Source organism: Rhamphochromis sp. 'chilingali' (genome assembly GCF_963969265.1).
Source record: "Rhamphochromis sp. 'chilingali' genome assembly, chromosome: 1".
In the NCBI taxonomy this organism is placed as follows: Eukaryota; Metazoa; Chordata; class Actinopteri; order Cichliformes; family Cichlidae; genus Rhamphochromis; species Rhamphochromis sp. 'chilingali'.
In genome coordinates, this window is record NC_137929.1 from 57,799,414 (window position 1) to 57,823,163 (window position 23,750).

The 23,750-nt window shown below is 40.8% G+C and overlaps 1 pseudogene across 1 annotated transcript in view; it reads left to right on the forward strand.

Annotated features, from left to right (window-relative positions):
* The first annotated feature begins 570 nt into the window (after nt 1-570).
* Nucleotides 571-23,750, forward strand: part of LOC308409260 (outer mitochondrial transmembrane helix translocase-like) — a 43,891-nt pseudogene continuing 20,711 nt past the window's right edge. Inside the window, exons 1-5 of the transcript in view lie at nt 571-638; nt 9,354-9,480; nt 14,920-15,015; nt 15,807-15,927; nt 18,284-18,484. The product of the transcript in view is annotated as an outer mitochondrial transmembrane helix translocase-like (transcript). The remainder of the gene's footprint in view (nt 639-9,353; nt 9,481-14,919; nt 15,016-15,806; nt 15,928-18,283; nt 18,485-23,750) is intronic.

Consider the following 23,750-nt stretch of genomic DNA (forward strand, 5'->3'; position numbering starts at 1 on the left):
GAGTGTTCTCGGTGGTCAGGAACAAATGTAATCGCATGGCAGGATGCTGTAAAAGGACCAAACTTCAGCCAGGAGAACAACTGAGATAATCCATCCACAATACGAGGTTAGTCATTCATATACTGCTGCATGGGCTGGGCTGTAGTTACATCCTAAGGTTTTAAAAACTGAGCTTAAATAAATGATTAGCGGTAATAAAAGCCGAGGGAGGTCAACAGTGATCACTGACTGTTTTAGGAGCTTTTTGAGATTAAATAGAAGAAAATACAAAACATTAAACATGTTAACAACACAAAAGCCATATTAAACGCAAACTACTTTTGGCCCGGAAGTAGGATTCGTCACCTCATCACTTAGCAATCGGATAAAAACTTAGTAGTGGCCGCCATTGTTGGAAACTGGAATTAGCTGGGCCACGCTATGAATTCTGGGATATGGTGGGCCACGAAGGACACACCCGACCCATCCATCAAATTCAGGGAAAGAAGGACACATTTGTCGGCTGCATTCAGAGGAGTCTACGAATTTGGACAGTCTTCGCCGCGTTGCTGTGACATAATCAGCCTACAAATGCGGCCTCAGGAGGATGCAGCCCATGAATTTGGACAACCCCGTTGTCGCTACCAGAAACCCGATCAGTACCACGCATGTGTAAATCCTACGTCACTTCCTCTCTTTGCCAACATTGCGACAGTTAATGGGGGTGTCCATATTCGGGTCCTCAGGAGGATGCAGCCCATGAATTTGGACATGACCAATATATTTGATAATATACACAGTTAGCGCCCAGTTAGCTCCTAGCATTTCTCGACAGCTCTGCCTCTTTTTGGACTGCCCGGGACATTTAAACAATGGATACCTCCGTATACAAACAAATTCATGCTTTTCTCCTCAACATAGAGCTTCCCCCGATTGAATAACGGCGCTGTAAAATAACAAGGATTTTTTTTATTAATCTTCTCAAACACTTCATTTTACATGTCAACAAAAAGTTATGTATCAGTATAAGTGGTTAAGAACAAAGCAGTCATCGAACAAAGAACAATAGAAGAACAGTATAGGTCAGAAATACCATAAAGCAGCATACAAGTACAATAAAGTGACCTATCATATAAAAGTAAAAACAAAAGTACGCAAATACAATCTAGCTACATCAATTGAAAAGCTGCATCAAAAATTCAAGTAAGGTGTGAGCTTTATTTAAGTTACACTTGTCTAATGAAGCCTTCCACAGCAGGACTTCATTTTTAAAGCCAACAAAGGTCGGAATAATTTTCAAGAAGCGACATTTATGAATGAAAAATTTTGCAACTATAATAAGTTGTTAATCCCAAATTCTACTTTTTTTTTCTGCTTATAGGCCAAATCTAATTCTTTGAAAGGTTAGAGAAGGGCAGTCAATATTTTTAGAGGTTAACCAGTACTGAAAATCATCTGGAACTCTCACATGAATAAAAAAAGATGCTGTAGTTTAAATATCAGTATTGCAGAAAGTGCATGCGTTCGTATCTATATTGAATTTCTTGTGAAGATAGTCATTGGACGGATATATATCATTTAAAATTTTAAAGTGATTTTCTTTTGCTTTAGGAATTGGAAAAGAAAGATATTTAGTCAAAATGTCGAATTATAATCTCTAAACATATATTTTCCTTTTAGTTGAAAAGAAAAAAGTTTGGTGAGAATTGTCCTTAAAAATGTATTATTGCATGCCTTTCCTTTAAATTGGTGATCATCAATTATTAAGGACGGTTTACAAATTATAGAGGAGGTAGTGACAAGAGGTAAAGGCGAGAAAAACACTGCAGCTGAGTTGTGACATCATCACGTACGCCGCGTCCTCTGTGGACTCACAAAGTACAAACTATGTAAACAAACACGAACGTAGCTTAGAATGGCGGACACACTCGTCCCTTTTGGTCCAGCTGTGAGTCCGTTAACGTGAACTATGGAGCAGCAGATTTCTGCTGTTTGTGCAGAAACTAAGCTGCACACAGCTGATGTTAGCCAGGAAAACATCACACACTGACTTTAATGGAGAGACCGGAAATAAAAACACACACAGTTTGTTGTGTGAAGAAATCAAACATCAGCTGAATAAACAGTAAAGTTCCTAAAGACAAACTGTTAAAGAAAGAAAAGAAACAAAGAAACAAAGCAAACTTACAGTTTCTTTACACCCACCAACAACAAAAGCTCAACTCCACACCTGGACACTAAACACTAGTGCTGCGTCCTGCAACACTGACGCACCGACGCATGTATCAAGCTCACAGAGCGAAACCTGATGCGTGCGTCGCTTTAAGAAAAAGTCACGTGATCGATACAGCCGCTGTATCGCTCATTGCCAACGCGCCAAACTGTCTTTAAAAGGTACCGCATCCGCATCTGCCAATGGAATGAGTCGCCACCAAAAAAACCCACAAAATTACTCTCACAAAGATAAAAAATTTATAATAAACTCTGAGTCAATTACATTAACTGGGTAATATTATATTCACAATACTTTCATTTTAATTTTCACTTAATTTCATTCACAATATATTTTTAAGATGTCTACAATATTTGCAATGTAAAACATATAAAATGATTCCATGGAAAGTACAGTACCTTACAGTGTACAAGAATGACTAGGTCATTGAATCAGTGTCTGTTGTGAGTCTAAAGTAAGTTGCCTGCAATGATATTTAAGGTCCAGCAGGTGTCAGTATGGAGCAAAACAGCAAAACTGTGTCGACACAGTATCGATACAGTTTGGGGAATGTGCTGAAACGTTTCACGAGGCCTCATCTACCCATCACTACCTTGACCCTCTTTGTTATGGCGTTTATGTCATTTATTAATAATAGGCTCTATAACGCTTGAGCCTTTTTGCAGTCGCCTTGGATTGCTTGGAACCCCGGTGGGATCGATACTAAAAATGTAACTGTTATCATCTATCACCCATTTACTATATGTCAGCTTCTCGGCTATGCACAGCACAGCTTAGCTGCCACACACACACACATGCATGCACACACAGGAACAAAAAAATAGTTGAAATGGTTATAACTGGTCCAACTACACTAAGTACAATTCATGGACCCTCTGGGCAAGCTAGAACATGTCCTGTATCTTCAGAACATGTGCAACAAACTATAAAGTTAATAATACACTTTTACTAAGGTATATTTTGCACAGTGGAAACTGAACTGAAAGCTTTCATTTTTATTCAAATATGGAAGAAAAAATCCACAATTTTGCTGGTGAACAAAGTTTCTCATAATGAGGCCAGTGTATGTACAGGTAATTCCCGTCACCAATAACTCAGACTGCCCTAAACCTTTAGTAATTAGTATTTCACTTCTTGGATCCGGACTATATGATGTCATGTCAGGAACAAAAGCCCACTCACCTGAGGTGCAGGCAATCAGAAGAATGATTACCTGAAAACAGATGAACTAACTGGCTGCACTAAGCTCCTGTATAAAATAAAACAATACTTCTATTTTGGAAGTTGTGTAAATGCTGCTGCATCCGGGCATGTGTGCATAGATGCAAGTTTTAACTCAGCAGATAACAAAATTTTTCATTGATCAGTGTTTTCATTCATATTTCTCTCTCAAAAAATCTTGAAAGAGTAGTTGTAAAACTGTCTGTGAAGGTTCTCAGTCATCCAGGTCATCGTAGTCAAAGGAGCTTGCAAAGAAAAGCGTCTGGACTTCTTTAAGTTGCTTGAAGCAAAGAAAAGCGTCTGGACTTCTTTAAGTTGTTGAGTTGCTTTCAAGCAACTTAAAGAAGTCCAGACGCTTTTCTTTGCAAGCTCCTTTGACTAGTTGTAAAACTGCTAACAGATCATCTGCAGAGGAATGGCTTATTTGAAGAGTTTCAGTCAGGCTTCAGAGCTCATCACAGTATAGAAACAGCTTTAGTGAAGGTTACAAATGATCTTCTTATGGTGTCTGACAGTGGACCTGATAGGTTCATAGCATAAGCCTATTCGCTGGAATGTTCAAGACAATTCAACTACACAGCAAAAAGCATTGAACACCAAGCAGAGCTCTTTATGATTCTCGTATACGAGGGAGACCAACTGGACAAACGCCGTTCCTTCGCTTGACCCCAGTTGTTCTCGTCCGCTCCCCCGTAACACTGCGCTTTTATTGAGGTTACATGAGTATACATAGGTTCATTAATATATGACGTCTACATACAAACAAAGAGTATCTTGCCTGTGCGTTGTGTACGTGTGTGTGTGTGTGTGGGGGGGTCTTTACCATTTATCAGTAAGAGCAGATATAACCTCTCTCCTGTCCTTAAGTTTTGTGTGCATGCCAGAGTTCTCTGGGAGGCACACTGAGTCTCCACAGACTACTAAGGATCAAACCTCTACCAACATGACATTGATTATAAAACTCTAAGCATATATGAGTAGATATTTCTAAGCATGAATGACAATCAACAATACAAATCTAACAGGACCCATAATATCAGGTTGTATTTTACTCACATGTGAAGCAACAGTTTAAGAAATGCATTAATAGTCTTCTAGTTTTCTGCTTCTAAGTTCAGCTAAATGAAATATATTTTCAAACCAGATAGTTACTCAGCTGTCAAGTTAAGATGAGATATGGACCATAGGCAGGTCAATATTATCACAGGGCATTTGATAAACATGAAATTCAGCTAAATCTTGTGATAAAGTCACTAAAGATGCAACAGCGAGGTTGTCATAGTGAGCAGTCTGGCAGGCAAGGGTAGGACCCAAACGCAGGAGTCAAAGAAAAGATTAATTTAAAAAGGCAGCTTTTGTTTCCTTTGATAATTAACTAAAACAAAGTTTAAAAAAAAAACAGAACAAACTGCACACCAGTGATAGCCCATTTGAAGGTAAAGCTTCGGTGCATGTGTCTACACACTGCTTCAGAAAAACTGTGCCGAGCCGTGGCTCGTCCAAACAGAGTCACCTGACATCTGAAGCTTCATTTGGCACGTCACTGCTTCAGAACCCGATTCACTGGTTTATAAGGAATTGAATCATTGGTGGTATTTGTGTGAGAGAAAGCGAAACCAGTGTGTCACATAATTAGAGACATGGAGTCAGGAAGAGAGGCCTGTTCCTAAATAAAAAAACATCAGAATTCTGCTCCTAGGTCTAAAATGTACATAAGAAATAGACTATAAATATAGTTATAAAAGTTATAGTATATCATATATAAATGTACCTTTCAACTGAATAATGACATAATCATGTAGAAGCAGGGACCTCACACCACAAGACACCTTCTATGTCAGGGGTCAGCAACCTTTCTGATGATGAGTGCTATATGTGCTATATGATTGCATTAGCAATAAATTTAATAACGCTCTATATTAACAATTACACACCATATAGAATAACTTCATAGAATTCCATTTGATAACTATTCAGCTGTCAGCGAATAGTTATCAGATGTTTAGAAACAAAAAAAAAAGACTTTTTATCCATAACAGCAAATGAACTGTACAACAGAAAATGCAAATGTTATTTATGGTCTACTCATAACAATGATAAGAAAAATAAACTGGGCCAATATGACATGTTAGAGACACATGTTAATGTGATCTCTGGTCTCCCACTCAGAGACACAGGTCTCCGAGTGTCCAGCATTCAGACGGCTACCTGAGGACACTCTTCATGTGAAAGAAAATCTGCTCACACAGAAATGTTGAGCAAAATACTGTCAATAAGGCCTCTGCAATGTTCTGAAGACAGTTAAACTTGTCAGGTAGTGATGTCCAGCAGGTGAAAATGCAAGCTCCATAAGCACGCACACCTGTGGATTCCAGCTGCGTTCGTCTTCCTACAAATCTTGACCCCCACAGAGTCGAGCTTTCCAGTTCAATCAGCTGCATTTCGATGTCCTCTGTGTCCAGCCAGTTAAAGAGAGACAAATCCAGCTGCTCATTAAAGCTTTCTGGTTTGATCAGAAAAGAAAACATTGGTCCATAGACCTGAAAGTCCCGAAAATGCATTGTGAATTCTGTCTAGAGTCTATGGATTTCCGTGGTGCTGATACTGCACTGAGCTGAAAGCTCCTGAAGCATTTGAAGTGTCGGAATGTGGAAATTTCAACATCGCTTGAAAAAACTGCCAGCTAGCAACATCCCTCTCACCAGTAGGCTAAGTGATTTTAGCCAATTACAAGTTGAATATTGTAGTTGGGGTTGTTAGCTAAGATACCGTCACTAAGAAGTGGCACAACTAATGTGTCTATGCAAGCTAATTTGCAATGTTCACCACTGGTCCGGCCATTTATTTTGTAATGCACCTTCTCAGATTAATTTACTGCCTGTCATGCCTTTGTTTGTCTGTTTGTTTGTTTGTTTGTTTTTACCACTATATGGGTCTCATGGACTCGTGATTTGGTTGGGTTTTGTTTTTGTTTTTTTGTTTTTTCAGTTTTACGTTCTTTTCCTTCAGCAGATTTTTTGTGGTTGGTCTATGTTTATATTCACAGGCTTCCTTAGTTTTGGTTTTGCTATTTAGTTTCTGTCTATTGTTATAGTTTGTTTATATTCCTTGTTTCACTTTATTCCTTCCTCCTGTGTGTTCTGTTGTTGTTAAGTCCACTTTACTTTAAAGGGTGTTCTCACGTTTTGTTTCCCTGTTTTATGTTGGTTCTCTGTTGTGCTTTGTATTTAGTTTTACTTTCCTCGTTTAGTTCCCTTACTGTGTTTTCCCGCTGATAAACGAGCACAAAACGTAAACTGTGCCAACAGCACGAAAGACAGTCTCCTCCTCTCAGCACGAATGCAAATAAATCGAAAATTGCAGCTCCCACGTTTGGCATGTCACAAATGTATCACTCATGTACACCTCAGCTGTATCAATCATGTGATTTCTCCTAAAACGATATCTGCTGCCTCTCTCTACCGGACTTGTTTGTTGAAGTCTTCGTGTTTTGCCTCTGTAGGTGAGATTTTTTTTTTATAAACAATAATAATAATAAATAATATTATTTTAATTAATAATAAGAACAGTAATTTTTTATATTGATTCAGTATGTTCGAGTATGTGGAGTGTGCCTCCATAGTGCGGTGGATAATACTATGGTGGGATGCTTGTGTGTCGGCTTTATGAAGCTCAGGTACTCCGAAGTGTGATTCAAAACAGGGATTTCAAAAGTCCCTCCTACATAATATTCCACTTTGTTTGTTGATAAGGATTGCTATGGACTTAGGAAAAGAGGAGAACCCGAGAACAACCTTACAGTTAGACTACAAAACACGAATCTTACTTCGCCACTGCGTGTTGTCTTGTTTTAACTATGGGTCTCAGTGTCAGTTTTGTAGAGACAGTTGTGAACAAGATCTTAGCTTTATGGCATATGTATTTGTAAAAGTTTCACTTTCTGCACAATATGGAATGGAATGTTTAAATATGCGAATACTTTGTGAATTTCTGTTTGAAATTAATTGTCAATTGTATGAGGATCCTAAGGACTGAATCTCATGAAGAACTTCACATAAGTCTGTTCAAATGTTGCATTTTTCCAGCTATAAATGAAGTGTTTGTTATCCAGTACGATATTGAAGGGTTGTTTTTTTTTCTTTTCTTCTTCACCGATACCAAAGGAAAAATAGCAGTAACAAAGTGACAAAGTTGGTAATTTGTGAAGGTTCTCAGTCATCAGTCATCAGTCATCCAGGTCATTGTAGTCTACGGAGATTGGAAAGAAAAGCATTTGGACTTTTTTAAGTTGCTTGAAGACGTTTCACCTCTCATCCGAGAAGATTCTTCAGTTCTAAGGTCAAATGGTGGAGAGTCCCAGATTTACTTGGGGGCTTAAATCTGGGACTCTCCTTAGACTATTACCGGTAATAAAACTGAAATTATGAGGTTTAAGTACTTGTTACTAAGTAGAATTTGCTAGGACATCCTCTGTCCCGGGATGATTTTGATATCTTAACCTAATTTTGATCTCAGTTGTCATCCTGGTTAATTATGTTTCACATTCTTTCGAATGTAGGAGGAAGAAGAGATATTTCATTTTTATTATCGTCTGCTCATCTTCAACTTAACGGATTCAAGCTCAGTACCTTGATTAGAACCAAAAGTTAGACTGTTCAGTTAGCTTTGCACAAAAATAGCAGGTGACTTGAGGCAACTATGACTTGGCGCTATTGTCGTGTTCAAATTTTTCAGAGGGAAATCCAGAGATTGTCTCTCTTTAAATAATTGAATTGAATAGAAATGCCCTCCAAGGAGTTAATGTGTTAATTAGCGAATTAACTTACGTTAATATTCAGTTAATATGAGATCCATTTGAGTAAATTCTTATTATTTTTGAGGAACGATTGGTGGGGCTCACTTCTAAACACTCAGTATGAGGAGAGAAGAGTTTTTGGCAATGTCCCCACAGTTTCGAGCCATCCATGTAAACTATTGATTACACACTTCTTCTGATTGCATCTCTCTTCCTAAAAATTAAAACTCCTTGTAGCTCTTCTATCACAACCACAAGAAATTTTTTTTAATTCAACACAACCACAACACGCACAAGACATGATTTTTTCATGAAATTTCCAGTAAATTGTGTGCCACAGACTTTGTAGTTCAAATTTGTGCGACTCATTTAAATATAATAAATGGATATGCAATTCGACCAGCCTCAAAAATTCTCCTGTTCATAACTTTCTGTCACAAAACTGGCACTGTGTCTCTTTAGTAAATCTAAAAGCTTTTTAATGTCAAAATAATTTAAATCTGGACCTAAATATTAGTGTAAAATTCCAGCCTTTGCAATGAAAACATATTTTCCACCGGATATTTTCATTTATATGACATGGTTAAAAGATTCTGGGGTAAAGGTACAGCTATTTTGTAGTTCATGTTCTGCACATTGTACTTTCAATACAGCCAACATTCGGCATCACATTGTTAGTGTAACGTTGTTCAAAGTCTTAGAGCATTGCTTTTCTCTTTTCTTAATATCAATCTTCCCATCTGCCTTTACTTGACCTCAATTACATTTTCATTAAGACCAAGGAAAAGAGGTTAGGAAGAGGAGATAGGAGGGACTTTTGGAATGCCTCCAGTGTTTCGAAAGATTTGTGCTTTGTAAGCTTAACACAGTGTCAAAATGTCAGTATCAAGCATCTTATCCCAAATTCTGAGTGAGTTTCAGATTTCTGGTTTTCTCTCAGTTTCTTCCTGAACTTTGTAAACTCTAGATGAATGAGCATTTTTTTAGACTTCTGTCTTCCATTTGTATTCCACACTCACACAGGCATTGATTGAGGTGGTGAACTCTTATGCTCGTGCTGTTTGTATTCATCTTCTTGATAGCATTTTATACATTAATGTCTGTGTAAACCTGTTTGTGTCTCAGAATCTTTGAAGTGAAAATGGGACTGAGCTTTGTGCCATATGGAGGGATCCCAATTCTTTTGGTGGGCCTAACTGTCATATACCAGTTATACCAGGTAAGGAAGTAGCAGAAGAAGCCTCACAGGCAGGTGAGAGTAATCAAAATTTATTGCAACAGGTTTTTGTCTTGAGAATTAATCCACATTAAGGTAGAAGAAGATTCTTCTTCATGTTTAATCTCAGATTTGCTCATGTGCAGGTATTACCTGATAATTTCAGTGAATATTCAATTTTACCTTTCTTTTTATTTGTAAAGATAATGACATTTTTAAAATTATACTTTAAAAACATCTTGTCCAGTCAACAGAAGCACTTAAACTCTGAATCACTCAGTCTGAGCACACATAACCAAACTAAATGGATTGAAGCTCCTTAAAATCAGATCTGCCAGGAAGGTTTTACAGTAAGATGAACATTCATAACAGGATGTCACCAAAACTCTGTAGGTTCCAGAAATCTGTCCTCTCTCCTTTTGCTTTTTTTTTTTTTTTTTTTTTTTTTGCCTGTCCCGTTTGTCTCTTTTGCCATCAGAATTATTGTCTAAAGGCGAAGAAAGATGCCCAACAGATTTACTTTACCCAATGGACCATCCCAGCCTTCCCGTAATGGTCTATTTGATTCACCTTTTATTGTTAATTTTATTTTATTTTTACTTGTTAAATACGGGACAGACTTGACTGGGGAAAAGAAAGAGGAGAAAGAAAGGGAAAGAAAAACAGCGGAGAAGAGGGATGGGGGAGAAGGGCAAAAAACAAAAACCAACAAAACAAACAGACAAAAAATACATATATCGATCACCTGGATCACCTGTTGAGAAAGAAAAAAGAGAAAACAATCAGAAGAAAGCAACATAATAAACAACATCACAATGATATATGGGAATATAACAGTAAATACTAAATATTAAACATTATTGTGCAGCACATAAGATCAACAGAACACAGTGTGCTTTGAGGTAGGAGCCAAAAAGGGTGTAGTTTGTGGGTGTGATCACTCGTGTGTACACCTGTGAGCATGAGTGCGCTTGTTTTTAAAAGGTTCCTTCATGTAATGATCTGCTAGAGGGTGTGGGGGAGCCACAGCCCCGTCCTCCAGGGCATGAAGCAGGTATGGAGGAGATCAAAACTCCAGACATCCAGAGGCCCCCAGAACACAAGAGACCAAGGAAGACCAACAGAGGGGCAGCTGCACCACTGTCCCAGAAAGAGCTGAGGAGAGTCCCAGATGAGGGCTCACCCAGCAGCCGCGGAGCAGAAGCCAGGGGGGTTGCAGTGACGCGCCCGTGAGCTCCGCCGGCAGCCAGCTGTGCCTGAGTGACCGAGCCCCAGGCCGAGAGGCCGGGGGCACCCCACCTCCGAAGTGGCCCGAGCGAGCCCCAGGCTCCAGGCCCCGATAAGCGGCCGCCAAGGAGTGAGCCGGTGTGAACCTGGACGCCCATCCCCAGACACAAAGAACCACCAACGCACCGATGTCTGAGGGAGTCCGCCACTGGCAGGGGAAGTGGTGGTGGGGGGAGATAGGCCTCCAAACCTTGGAGGGCCTGAGATGTCCCCAGAGGCACCCTATAATTTTCACCATTTTCCTTTATAAATCATTGGTTGTTTGCATCATAAATTTATTTTAAATATATCATATAGTAGATGAGCACAATGATATTTGAGAAGTTACTTAAACTAAATTAGGCAGGTGCATAAATTTGGGCACCCCAACAGAAAAATGACATCAATATTTAGTAGATCCTCCTTTTGCAGAAATTACAGCCTCTAAACGCTTCCTGTAGCTTCCAATGAGAGTCTGGATTGTGGTTGAAGGTATTTTGGACCATTCCTCTTTACAAAACATCTCTAGTTCATTCAGGTTTGATGGCCTCCGAGCATGGACAACTCTCTTTAACTCACACCACAGATTTTCAATAATATTCAGGTCTGGGGACTGAGATAGCTGTTCCAGAGAGTTGTACTTGTTCCTCTGCATGAATGCCTTAGTGGATTTTGAGCAGTGTTTCAGGTCTTTGTCTTGTTGAAAGATCCAGCCCCGGCACAGCTTCAGCTTTGTCACTGATTCCTGGACATTGGTCTCCAGGATCTGCTGATACTGAGTGGAATCCATGTGTCTCTCAATTTTGACAAGATTCCCAGTCCCTGCACTGGCCCCACAGCCCCACAGCATGATGGAACCACCACCATATATTTTACTGTAGGTAGCAGATGTTTTTCTTGGAATGCTGTGTTCTTTTTCCTCCATGCATAACTCCCCTTGTTATGCCCAAATAACTCAATTTTAGTTTGATCAGTCCACAGCACCTTATTCCAGAATGAAGCTGGCTTGTCCAAATGTGCTTTAGCAAACCTCAAGTGGCTCTGTTTGTGCTGTAAGTGGAGAAAAGGCTTCCTCTGCATCACTCTCGCATACAGCATCTCCTTGTGTAAAGTGCGCCGAATGGTTGAACGATGCACAGTGACTCCATCTGCTGCAAGATGATGTTGTAGGTCTTTGGTGCTGGTCTGTGGGTTGACTCTGACTGTTCTCACCATTCGTCGCTTCGGTGTATCCGAGATTTTTCTTGGTCTCCCACTTCGAGCCTTAACTTGAATTAAAAAAGGAGGGAAACTTACAATTGACCCCCTTAAATACTCTTTCTCATTTTTGGATTCACCTGTGTATGTAGGTCAGGGGTCACTGAGCTTACCGAGCCAATTTGAGTTCCAATAATTAGTTCTAAACTTTTTGGAATCAATAAAATGACAACAGTGCCCAAATTTATGCATCTGCCTGATTTTGTTTAAACAATTATTGCACACTTTCTGTAAATCCAATAAACTTTATTTCACTTCTCAAATATGGCTGTGTGTGTCTCCTATATTATATATTTAACTGACATTTTTTATTGTAACAACCAACGATTTATACAGGAGTTGATGATACACCCTCTGGTGCCCCTGGACACATCATCAGTGATGTAACTTGGGGTCATTGGGGGTTTCGGGTCTTTCAACAATCAGACCCCCTCTCCCAGGCGACCCTGCCAGGGTTGATCAAGCCCCAGCTTGTGTCCAGGTAGGGCTACCCTACATGCCATTCCTCTCCCCTTTTGATCCACAGCCACCTCGACGCCGCTTCTGCTGCGTTGGTGGCCAACTTGATGGCTGTTCGCTGGTTTGCCCCTACGATGCCTAGCATTTTGTGTGCCCTGCAAAGGGATTGACCCGCGAATCCTCGACATCCCACTTCAATGGGTTGGCATCTTGGCCGCCATCCATTACTCCGGCACTCCTCCACTAACTCGGAATACTTTGCCCTCTTCCTCTCATGGGCTTCCTCCATACGGTCTTCCCAAGGCACAGTAAGCTCTAGAAGGATTACCTGCTTGGAGGCAACTGAAGTAACAACGATGTCTGGCCTCAGAGTTGTCTTGGCTACCACTTCAGGGAACTTTAACTGCTTTTCCAGGTCAACTCCCAGCTCCCAATCGTGCGCTGTTGCCAACAGGCCTGGCGAGGTGTTTCAGAATGGTACTGCTAGCTTCTCCCCGACTTTTATAAACGTTACCTTGTTCTTAACTGGGCAGGTGCTCTAATTATGACTGATCCCGCTACGGCCTTCAGGACTTGGTCATGTCGCCATCGGTATCGCCCTTGGGCCAGGGCTTTTGGGCAGCAACTTAAAATGTGCTCCAGGGTTCCTCTCTTCTGACAGAGAGGACAGCCTGGTGTCTCCACCTTCCCCCAAGTGAAGAGATTCGATGGACTTGGTAGCACATCGTATACTGCCCGAATCAGGAATTTTATCCACTGGGGTTCTGATTTCCACAGTTCATTCCATGTGACCTTGCGCTCTACAGCTTGCTCCCATCTTGTCCAAGCCCCCTGCTGCCTCAATCGCACGATTTGGCTGGATCGCTTCTCCTCGACTCCTGCTCGCGCCTCCTCAAGGATCAGCGACCGCTTCTCCTTTCCCTGTGCCTTGTTGTAGTTTGGTGTTCTACTGCTACCCAAGCCCGCTATTCACTGAGCCACTGTACCCACCATCACCCTTTGCTGCAGCCTTGATACTGCAATGTCTACAACCTCAGCAGCCCTCCACTTCCATCCGGTCCTAACCTCTATCCCAGCCAGGGCAACCCGGGGGTCACTGGACTCCCGATATTGGAGCAGCTCCCTGGACCGGCTCACCATGAACTCCTCGCTTAGGCTGCTAAAGGGGAGCTTCAGTTTGTTATTATGACCATACAGAGCGATGCTGCTCAGGCTTCGTGGCAGACCCAACCACTGAAACCTGCTGATCCTCATCTCGAATCCTTCCACTGCTCAGATGGGAACTTCATAGACTAAGAGGGGCCATAAAATCCGGGGCAGAATTCCATGCTGATAAATCCAGGCTTTAACCCTTTAAAGCCGGTCAGAGCGGACACGCTCCATTTTGCGTAACTATTTTTAAATCCCGGTAGCACTGCAACCACATAAGCTAGCACAATAATTTTTTTTGCATATGAAACCGGAGGAGTTGTACTTACATCTTATGCCATCAACTTGTCCTAGGTCACAGTTTCCTTCCACATATAGCTTTGCAAAAACTGCATAAAAAGCGCTTGCAGCAACAAAAACATAATATTCCAGAAATACGCTTTGCCGATCCGATCAGCTGTTTGTAACACTTCCTACGTCCATCAGTGCAAACTATCGCATGTCCGCCATGACCTGCCCGAAACCGGAAGTGACGTCATTTTGCGGAAATGTAGTTTTTTACGATCGGGGCCTTATGAGCCTATACTTGTGTTTTTAAAAGTTATGTTTGAGTTTATGACTTTCTGTGTCGTTTCTGGGATGCTTAGGACTCATATTGCACTGCTGGAAATAGTTTATTTTGATGCATATGCTGTTATTTTGCAAATTTGCAGTATAATATTTATTTTTGTTTTTCCTGCAGTATATAAAAATTGGTGTATTTCAAAAATAAAACTATGAAGACACTCAAAATAAATTTCCTGTGGTGGGAAACTAGTTTGTGCAACTTTTTTGTATTTACAGTTTTGAGGGATAAGCCTCTTAAATTTCTCTAACTAGAAATATATGTTAATAAAACAAAAACAATTTTCAATTTTTTTTGTAGTTTATTGCACTTTTTTGCAATTTATGTAATTACTATGCACCTAATGCAGACATATTATTAAAGTTTGGGCTATAATGGTTGTATTGATGTATAGCAACTTGAAATGCTCCCAAAAATGGCTCCACAGCATCTAAAAATATAATATAAGCTCTGGCGGACTTCGTTCTATGGTAGGTCTTAAAGGGTTAAACTTGCCAGGAAGACCAGATTTATCCACTGATGAGAGCCAGGTCTCCAGGTCTTCGTTGGTCGAAAATAATGACTATTAACAAGGTTGCCCAAAGTTTTGCATCCTACTGTATACATATTTCATCCTGTATGTTTTATTTACAAATTGTCTCCTGCTGATGAGGACAGTATGATCCTGACATAGAGCACAGGCTGAGTCTTTGATTTATTTCTGCTTTTGTGTCTTTCAGAGAACGAGGGCAGGTCAAAATAAATCTAAAAATGTTAAACTGTCGGCATATGAACAGTGTATTGACACTAACCGGGTTGACCCGCAGACCATGCAGGTAATGGCACTTTACGTTGTTAAAATCTCCCAATTCTTTTAATCTTTGGGCTGAAGGAAGGACAATACTCGGTGTATAAATGCTCAATCAACAATCATTTATTTCCATACAATTCAACACTTAAGAGCATAAGAACGTCCGGACGGGAGAGATGCTTGCAGAGGGTCACAGCATGTCTCAAAATGGTGACGGGTTACTCAAGCTCTTATAGCCTTTAGTGGCCCCCACCTAGTCGTAAAAGCCTAAACATTCACATTCTTTCTCTGTTACGGCGCCTAAGTTATGACCTCGGCTCCTTGTTTTTCTGCTCTCTGTAAAGGTGGGGTATGGAATGTGGTCTGTTTCTTCTATTATCGGCACAAGGTCCTCTGCACACAACATTCCCTTCATGATTTAGCAGTCTGGCATGTCAAGAAACAGTGTAACACATTCACAGCAGATCAAGGGTACAGGGTAATGTACACCTGTCTAACAAATCCAAAAATGGTCACATTCTTTTAACCCAACAATATAATGGAAACTAAGCTACATACACAGCACACAATCTAGACTAAAGGATATTATATGACCTACAGCAGTTAACATAATTCAACTACTTTAACTACAGATATAAGATAACATATGATAACAGAATAATCTCACAACGTTATGTATTGTTTAAACTGAATCCGTAAATATAAACAACAGAGAACTGACAGCACCCAGTACTGACAGAAACAGGAAGTGTGGGGTTTATTTTCCTTCATCAGCACTAGCAGGCAATATCCATCCAGATTTCTTCCTGTGTGCAGATCACATGGAGGGATATCGCAGGTCTGGAGGAGGTGATCAATGAGCTAAAGGAGAAAATGATCTTCCCCGTTCAGAAAAGACATCTGTTCAGGAAATCCCGGCTGCTGCAGCCGCCCAAAGGTCAGCAATCATAAACTGTCTTTGTTGTTCAGGATTCCCATTAGCATCAGCCTTTGCCTTAGTTATTCTTAGATGGGATACAAAATTGCCTTAATCAGGACACCCACAGAAACTTTAATCGAAATCTACATAGGATGCTCACCTTTTAATGATTACATTACATCTGTATTGGATATAATTAATAAACAATAAACATTTGTTGCTTCCTGTCATTTCCATTTTGATTATATTACCATTTACATTCTTTGACTTTAGTTCCAAGATCCAGATTATAAGTTTACTTTTGTTCTGAAGATGTAGCAGGACATGTTCTTTCCAAGTCTGCACATAAGGGGGTGGTCACAGACTGGACTGGGTGCAATTGAATCAAATGTAACATGTTAAACCACAGTGCTGGTCTCTTTGTTTTGGGTTGATTCACTTGTGTCCCTGTATGTGTGTCCAGAGAAATGTAGATGTTTTTCACTGTTTATTTAAGGCATACAAATTGTTTTCAGTTTCTTACAGAGTTTAATGCACTTTATGCTATCGTAAGTAGGATGCTGCCATGCTATCCTTTTACATTGCAGCTAAGCCATACCTTTCATATACCGTATTTTCCGCACAGTTAAAATCTTTTAATTTTCTCAAAAATTGTCAGTGCGTAATCCGTAATCCGGTTGCGCCTTGTGTATGTATTCCGGTTGTGCTTACTGACCTTGAACCAATTTTATGTGGTACGCAGCGCTCAAAAATCTGTCAAAAAATGTTTTTGTACAACTTTGGTAAGCTAGGAAGCTGCACCACTCGATGGATTGTCGGAGCATTATGGCTACCGTGATCAGGAGCCTTGCAGAGTAATCTGGGTCCAAAACTCCCAAAGTCAAATGAACACTGCCACATCATCTTTAATAAAATGATTAATGTTGCTGCTTTACCAGGTGTAACAATTAAGTTTAACATCCAGACATCCATGAAAATAGAATTTATTCAGTTTAACAGAGTTAGAAGTTAGCAGGAAGTTAGCTTGCTATTTTCAGTTAAACATGATATACCATGTTCTGACTGAGGGACTTGTGAAAAAACTGAAATGTACAGCTCTGCTATCACTTCCAACATAAATGAAGACAGAAAACTAAACAGCAGTGACGTTTGTAGGGTTACTGAAGTTGGACTAGCTGGTATATAATGATGTGTTACGTGATCGCTAGCGACACAGCTATGTTAGCATAATATAAACACAGTGAAGCTGGAGGATGAACATCAACTTTTTTCCACTCAATAAAAGTTAACGTGAGGGTTTCTGGTGGTCAGGGACAAATGCAATTGCTTGGCAGGAACGGCTCAAACTTCAGTCAGGAGAACAACTGAGATAATCCATCCACAATACGAGGTTAGTCATTAATATACTGCAACTGGAAGCAGGGCTTGAAGAAGGACACTAGGAAAGGGTACAAAAGAAGTTTATTAGAAAGAGAGCAAGGGATACATGTAGAAAATGTAAATAGATGTAAAATCAGTGTAGAAAACTAATAAAAATATATGATTTTCCAGCACATGTGCGGCCCTATAGTTATTACAGATTTATTACAGGAAAAGTGATTTTTTGGTATTTTTATTGTTGGGTAGTTTTATTTCTAACAATCAGCAAAATAAGATAAAATAATTCAAGATAAGCTTTAAAGCAAATAGGGGCATCCAATCATTTTAATTTGGGGTCTTTAGCTGTCCATGTCAGAAACTGCCTGTAAATAAGATTTAAGTTTGGATCTATGGTCACGTTTGCTGCAAGACCTCAGTGCAGCGTTTAAAACTTTAGTTTTGATCTATTTATGCTCCTAGTTCAGTTAATTTTAGTCAGAGAATAAAAAAAACCACGGCATTTTCCGAATCTGTAAGACGTCTGTTTTCAGCACCCAACATCGGGTAAACTATCTGCGTCCTATGTTTACATCTTTTTACAGAATCCATTTATGTTTCTTGTTTTAACTGTTTGGAGGTTGTTAAATAGTTTTTGAGCTTTAAGCTGAGATTCTGGCATTTCTGGCAAAATGCATTTATATTTAAAAATCGATTTTAGGATTTAATGAATCGATATCGGATTATTCAAATTAAAATCAATTAAAATTTGTTTTTTTAAACCCACCCCATTTGCAACCCTTTTGAAACAAAATTCTCTCCATAATGTATGCAATATACTGCATGTGAATCTTGAACATAAATGATCAGATGATCAATAAAATGCAGGGAAAATGTGAAAGAAGAAAGAAGGAAAGAAAATCAGAAATAATAAAAAGTGAAAAACGCAATGAACACAAGGGGAAGAAGTGACAGACAATTTTTTATCTAGTGCATAATCCCACTGTCTTCACAAAAGGTGTGCTGCTGTATGGACCCCCAGGATGTGGTAAAACACTCATCGCCAAGGCAACAGCAAAAGAGGCAGGCTTTGCTTTCATCAACTTGAAGCCGAGCACGCTGACAGACAAATGGTACGGAGAGTCCCAGAAACTGACTGCTGCTGTGTTTTCACTGGCCTCCAAACTAGGCCCAACAATCATCTTCATCGATGAGATAGGTGAGCAACACACACACACACACACACACAGTCTCTCTCTCTTTCTCTGTTAAACTGGAAGTAATTTTGACAAGTGAAGTTAGAAAAAGAGTTGTTGTTTTTTTTTTCAAACTTGATTCAGAATCAGAATCTTTATTGTCATTGTCACAGGTACAACGAAATTAAGAATGGTCCCCAATCATTGCATCATCCCTCACAATATCAAAATATAAATAAAACAATAAAATTCAATAAATAAAATAAACAGAATACTTAAAATGCTATAATTCCCACATACATGTTTCAGACCATGCATAGATTAACACAAGAGTGGCGTGATTGGCATTTTTTTTGTAGTATTCAGATGTGTTATTGCAGTTGGATAAAAGCTGTGTTTGAGGCTATTAGTCCTTGCACTGATTGCCCTGTACCGTCTGCCTAAGGGCAACAGTTCAAACAGGGAGTGGCCAGGATGTGAGGTGTCTTTTATGATGTTTTGGGCCTTTTTAAGACAGTGGATGTTGTGTAGAACTTCCAGTGTGGGGAGAGGGCAGCCAGTGATCTTTTGGGCAGTGTTAATGATCCCTTGGAGTGCTTTCCTCTGAGCCCCTGTGCAGCTAGTGTACCAAATGCATATGCAGTAAGTTAGAACACTCTCAATGGTGGCTCTGTAGAAGGACACCAGCAGTCTCTGTGTGATGTTATTCCTCCTGAGAATTCTCAGGAAGTACAGTCTCTGTTGGGCCTTTTTCAGCAGCTCGGAGGTGTTCACACTCCAGGAAAGGTTCTCCTCTATATTGACTCCCAGGAAGCGGAAGCTTGCCACCCTTTCTACACAGTCCCCATTAATGAATAGTGGTTGGATCTTTGCCTTTTTCCTTCTGAAGTCTGAGTTCTTTGGTTTTTGAAGTGTTGAGAAGGAGGTTATTGGCCTTACACCATGACGTCCGCTGCTCCACCTTGTCTCTGTACGTAGACTCGTCTCCCTTGGAAATGAGCCCCACCACTGTGGTGTTGTCTGCAAATTTCACAAAGATGTTGCTCTGGTGGCGAGAATGGCAGTCGTGTGTGTAGAGAGAATAGAGCAGTGGACTGAGCACACAGCCCTGGGGTGAGCCAGTGCTGAGACTCAGGGCTGAGGATGTGTGATGGCCAACTCTGACTTTCTGTCTACGGCCCGAGAGGAAGCTATTGATCCACATGCAGGTGCTGTATGGAAGCCCCAGGTCTTGTAGCTTGGCCACCAGTTTGTGTGGAAGGATGGTGTTAAAAGCTGAGCAGTAATCCACGAAGAGCATTCGCACATAGCTCCCATGCTCTTCCAGGTGTGTTACTGCAGCATGGAGTACTGTGGCTACAGTGTCTTCCGTGGACCGGTTTGCTCTGTAGGCAAACTGGTGTGGATCCAGGCTGCGGGGCAGGGCTGCTGTGATGTGTCTGCAGACCAGCTTCTCAAAGCATTTCATTACCACTGGGGTGAGTGCCACCGGTCTGTAGTCATTCAGGCCGGTGATGTGGGGCTTCTTAGGCAAGGGGACTATGGTGGAGGACTTCAGGCAGAGTGTGACAGTCTCCTGTGCGAGGGATTTGTTGAAGATGCTGGTGAAAATCCCAGCCAGCTGTTCCTCACAATCCCTCAATATTCGACCTGGCACACCATCAGGACCCGCCGCCTTCCTCGAGTTAACTGCCTGCAGCATGCGCCTCACCTCGTGCTCTTCCAGGGTGAGGCGCATGCTGCTGTGGGCGGCGTGTTGCTGCTGTGGCTCCAATATCTCCAGTACCATGGTCTCAAAGCGGGCGAAGAAGATATTCAGCTCCTCTGCCAGTGCCAGGTCACCTTCCTCAGCTCCGAGATTGATCTTATAGTTGGTTAGATGCTGGATGCCTTGCCACACCTGCCGGCTGATGTTACTCTCCAGATGGTCCTCAATCCTCCTCCTATAGTCCCCCTTCGCCTCTCTGATGCATCTCTTCAGGTTGGATCGGGCTGCGGTGTAGTGATCCCTGTTGCCAGACCTGAACGCAATGTTCCTCTCTTTCAGCAGCTGCCTGACCTCCCGGGTCATCCAGGGCTTTTGGTTGGGATAAGCCCGGATACATTTGACTACTGTAACAGTGTCTATGCAGTAGGGCTGGGTCATATTATACTGTTCACGGTAATACCGGTATAATGTTAGGCAACGATAGGAAAATGAAATATTGCGATAGAATATGAGTAAAACGCGCATGCGCAGTGCCTTTGTTTTCTTACTCACATGATTGTTGAGTGAAACAGATGAACCAGAATTGGTTTGTAAAAATGGTGCAACTTCAGTGATGTGGAACTGGTTTGGTGTTTGTCCGTCAGATACACGACAAAGCACATTTTTTTGCAGAACATGCAAGCGGCCGTCGTTATTGTCGTATTTGTCGGACTAAGATGCTCTTAAATCTGGGAGTAATCTGGGTCCTAAACCCCCCTCTTCTTGTCAAATGAACACTGCAGCATCACTGAGAGTTAAAAACTGTCTAAATTCTTTCATCTTTAATAAAACGATCAGCATTGCTGCTTGCAGGTGTAACTATGAAGTTTAACTTCCAGGCATCCATGAAAACAAAATGTATTACATTTAACCAGTGTTGGGTAAGTTACTTTAAATTAGTAACTTAGTTACATTACTAGTTACTTCTATCAAAAGTAACTCAGTTACTTCAAGTTACTCGTTACTTTCAGAGTAACTAGTTACTAGGGAAAGTAACTTTGGTTTTACTCAGAATTCTCTTGTTAATGTGTTGCTTCCGTAACTGGATATCCAGCAAGATTGCCAGTCTTCTAACTTGCTTACTTGCCACAAGTGCACTGTGCCACCTACCAATAGAAAGGAAAAAATAATGTGCACACTTCCATGAGAGAAATCCCACGCCTGGACCATCGTTGACCGCCGCATGATTCTAGCCTGCTTTTTACATCCAACACAAAAACTGCAGTCGTGGTGCTTTCGATTGTACTCAGAACTCGGAAATTCTGCCTTCTGAATAGGAAGATGTAGGTAACACCACACTGCAGATGAGCTGCATACAGAGCTGGACTGGGACAAAAAAATCGTCCCGGACATTTTGACTAGAGACCGGCCCACCATTATAGGAAAAATCATAAAGCCTTTGAATGAAAATAAACACTGTTGTGACAGTGATGTACACTGTTTTGATGGTATATATGTATCAATCTATCAATTGTTTGTTGCAAGACTCAGATAATTATTTTTTTTAAAGTGAGACATTTTAAATGAGAATAAGAAAGTATTTCCTTGTGCCCCCCTTTCCCTGTTAATGCCCTACCTGCCCCCCTGGCAACACTTTGCTAGACCCGCCCCTGCACAGTTACCAGCTGTCAGCTACTTAGAAAAGGATCCTGGTGTTATTTGTCTCTCAGAAACAGTTCATAACTTCTCTTCAACTCATTCATGTCCTAAAAGGTAAACCTGTTTCTCCATCACAGCTCTGATGATTCAGTAAGGACATCTCCTGGTTTCATCTTCATGTTTCCCTCTCACCACATATCCAAACCAATATCATGACCAGCAGCTTACAGATGTGGCTCCAGCCAACATCAGCTGATACTAGAAATTAATATTAAATAAATTCTAACAACAGCTGATCAAGCTTAAACGTGCTGCTGTTGTTTACCGCGACATCCGGTGGTTTCCTCTTTCTGGCGCAAAGTGGGCGATAAACAAACAAGAGAGAAAAGCCGATCAGCTGATCATTGATCAGTTTCATGATTGAAGTAGAAACAGGAGAGGGAGGGTGAGAGGATGAGAGAAGAAGAGGCAGCTGTGCAGCGTAAACACAGAATAACTCCAGCTTTGTGTCTTTTTCATTGTAGCCGAAGTCCGGGACAAACTGTGTTCCTTTTCACCTCAATACGAAACACGTAATAATTTCTCTGAATACCAGACGATTCCGTTTTTTAGGGGACGGTTGGCAACTCTAATAATTAACCTTATGAACAAAATAAAGTTCAACATCAGTAACAGCACCCACCCAGCTATATAGAAACTCCGTCATGCTAGCTAGCACGCAGTACGAAAAAGTCAGCATAACGAAAATAAACTCCACCTAAACTTGGTTCATATCTAACCCAGATGGACTGCAGGTTATAACTTCATACCTGAAGTTCAGTTCACCTGACACTCTCGGATCAGCGGCCGCTTCGGGTCTCTCCTCTTGCCTCCCTTTTCCTTCATCCACCTGCTGGCTTCTACCACTTGCTAATGTTATTGAATCTGTGGAAGCTCCGCGATAGCCACCACACGAAGTAACGAATAACGAGCCTATCTAAATCCCAGTAACGAGTAACGCGTTCCTGGTTTTGGCATAATAACTAGTTACCGTGCTCGTTACCACAATAATAACGTAGTTACTGTAACGCGTTACTTAATAACGCGTTAGTCCCAACACTGCATTTAACGGAGTTAGAAGTTAGTAGGAAGCTAGCGGAAGTTAGCTCGCTAGTTTCGCTAGTTACCTAAGCATGATATAGCATGTTCTGACTGAGAGATTTCTGAAAAAAATCAAACGTACAGCTCTGCTATCACTTCCAACATAAATGAAGACAGGAAACTAAACAGCAGTGACGTTTGTAGGGTTACTGAAGTTGGGCTAGCTGGTATATAATGATGTGCTACGTGATCGCTAGCGACACAGCTATGTTAGCATAACATAAACAGTGAAGCTGGAGGACTAACACTTTTCCACTTATAAAAGTTAACGTGAAGGTTCCTCATGGTTAGAGACAAATGCAATCGCATGGCAGGATGCTGTAAACGGACCAAACTTCTGTCAGGAGAACAACTGAGATAATCTATGGGCTCAAAATGTGGTCATAAATATTTTGTACTTGTAAATCGGTTTTGTACTTGTAAAAAAGATTTGTATGTGTAAAAAAGATTTGTGCGTGCGTAAAAAAGATTTGTATGTGTAAAAAAGATTTGTGCGTGTGCGTAAAAAAGATTTGTATGTGTAAAAAAGATTTGTGTGTGGACTTAGCCAAAAAACCCCTGCAAGTTACAACTACGAATTTTGACCCTATTTTTCTTCCTTTCATCTGATTGGTGAATGTCATGTCAATCACAAATGTAACAATCCAATCAGAGAACAGATGGGTTTGGCTGTCGGAGGGGCGCTTTTTTTGAACTGCAGGTCTTTGAAGGGAATAAATGCCCTTTTACATGCCAACCCAGCGTTTTCCTTCATCACCACGAAGGAAAACAGTCTGTGGTCGTCCGAGTTTAGTGATTTTTGT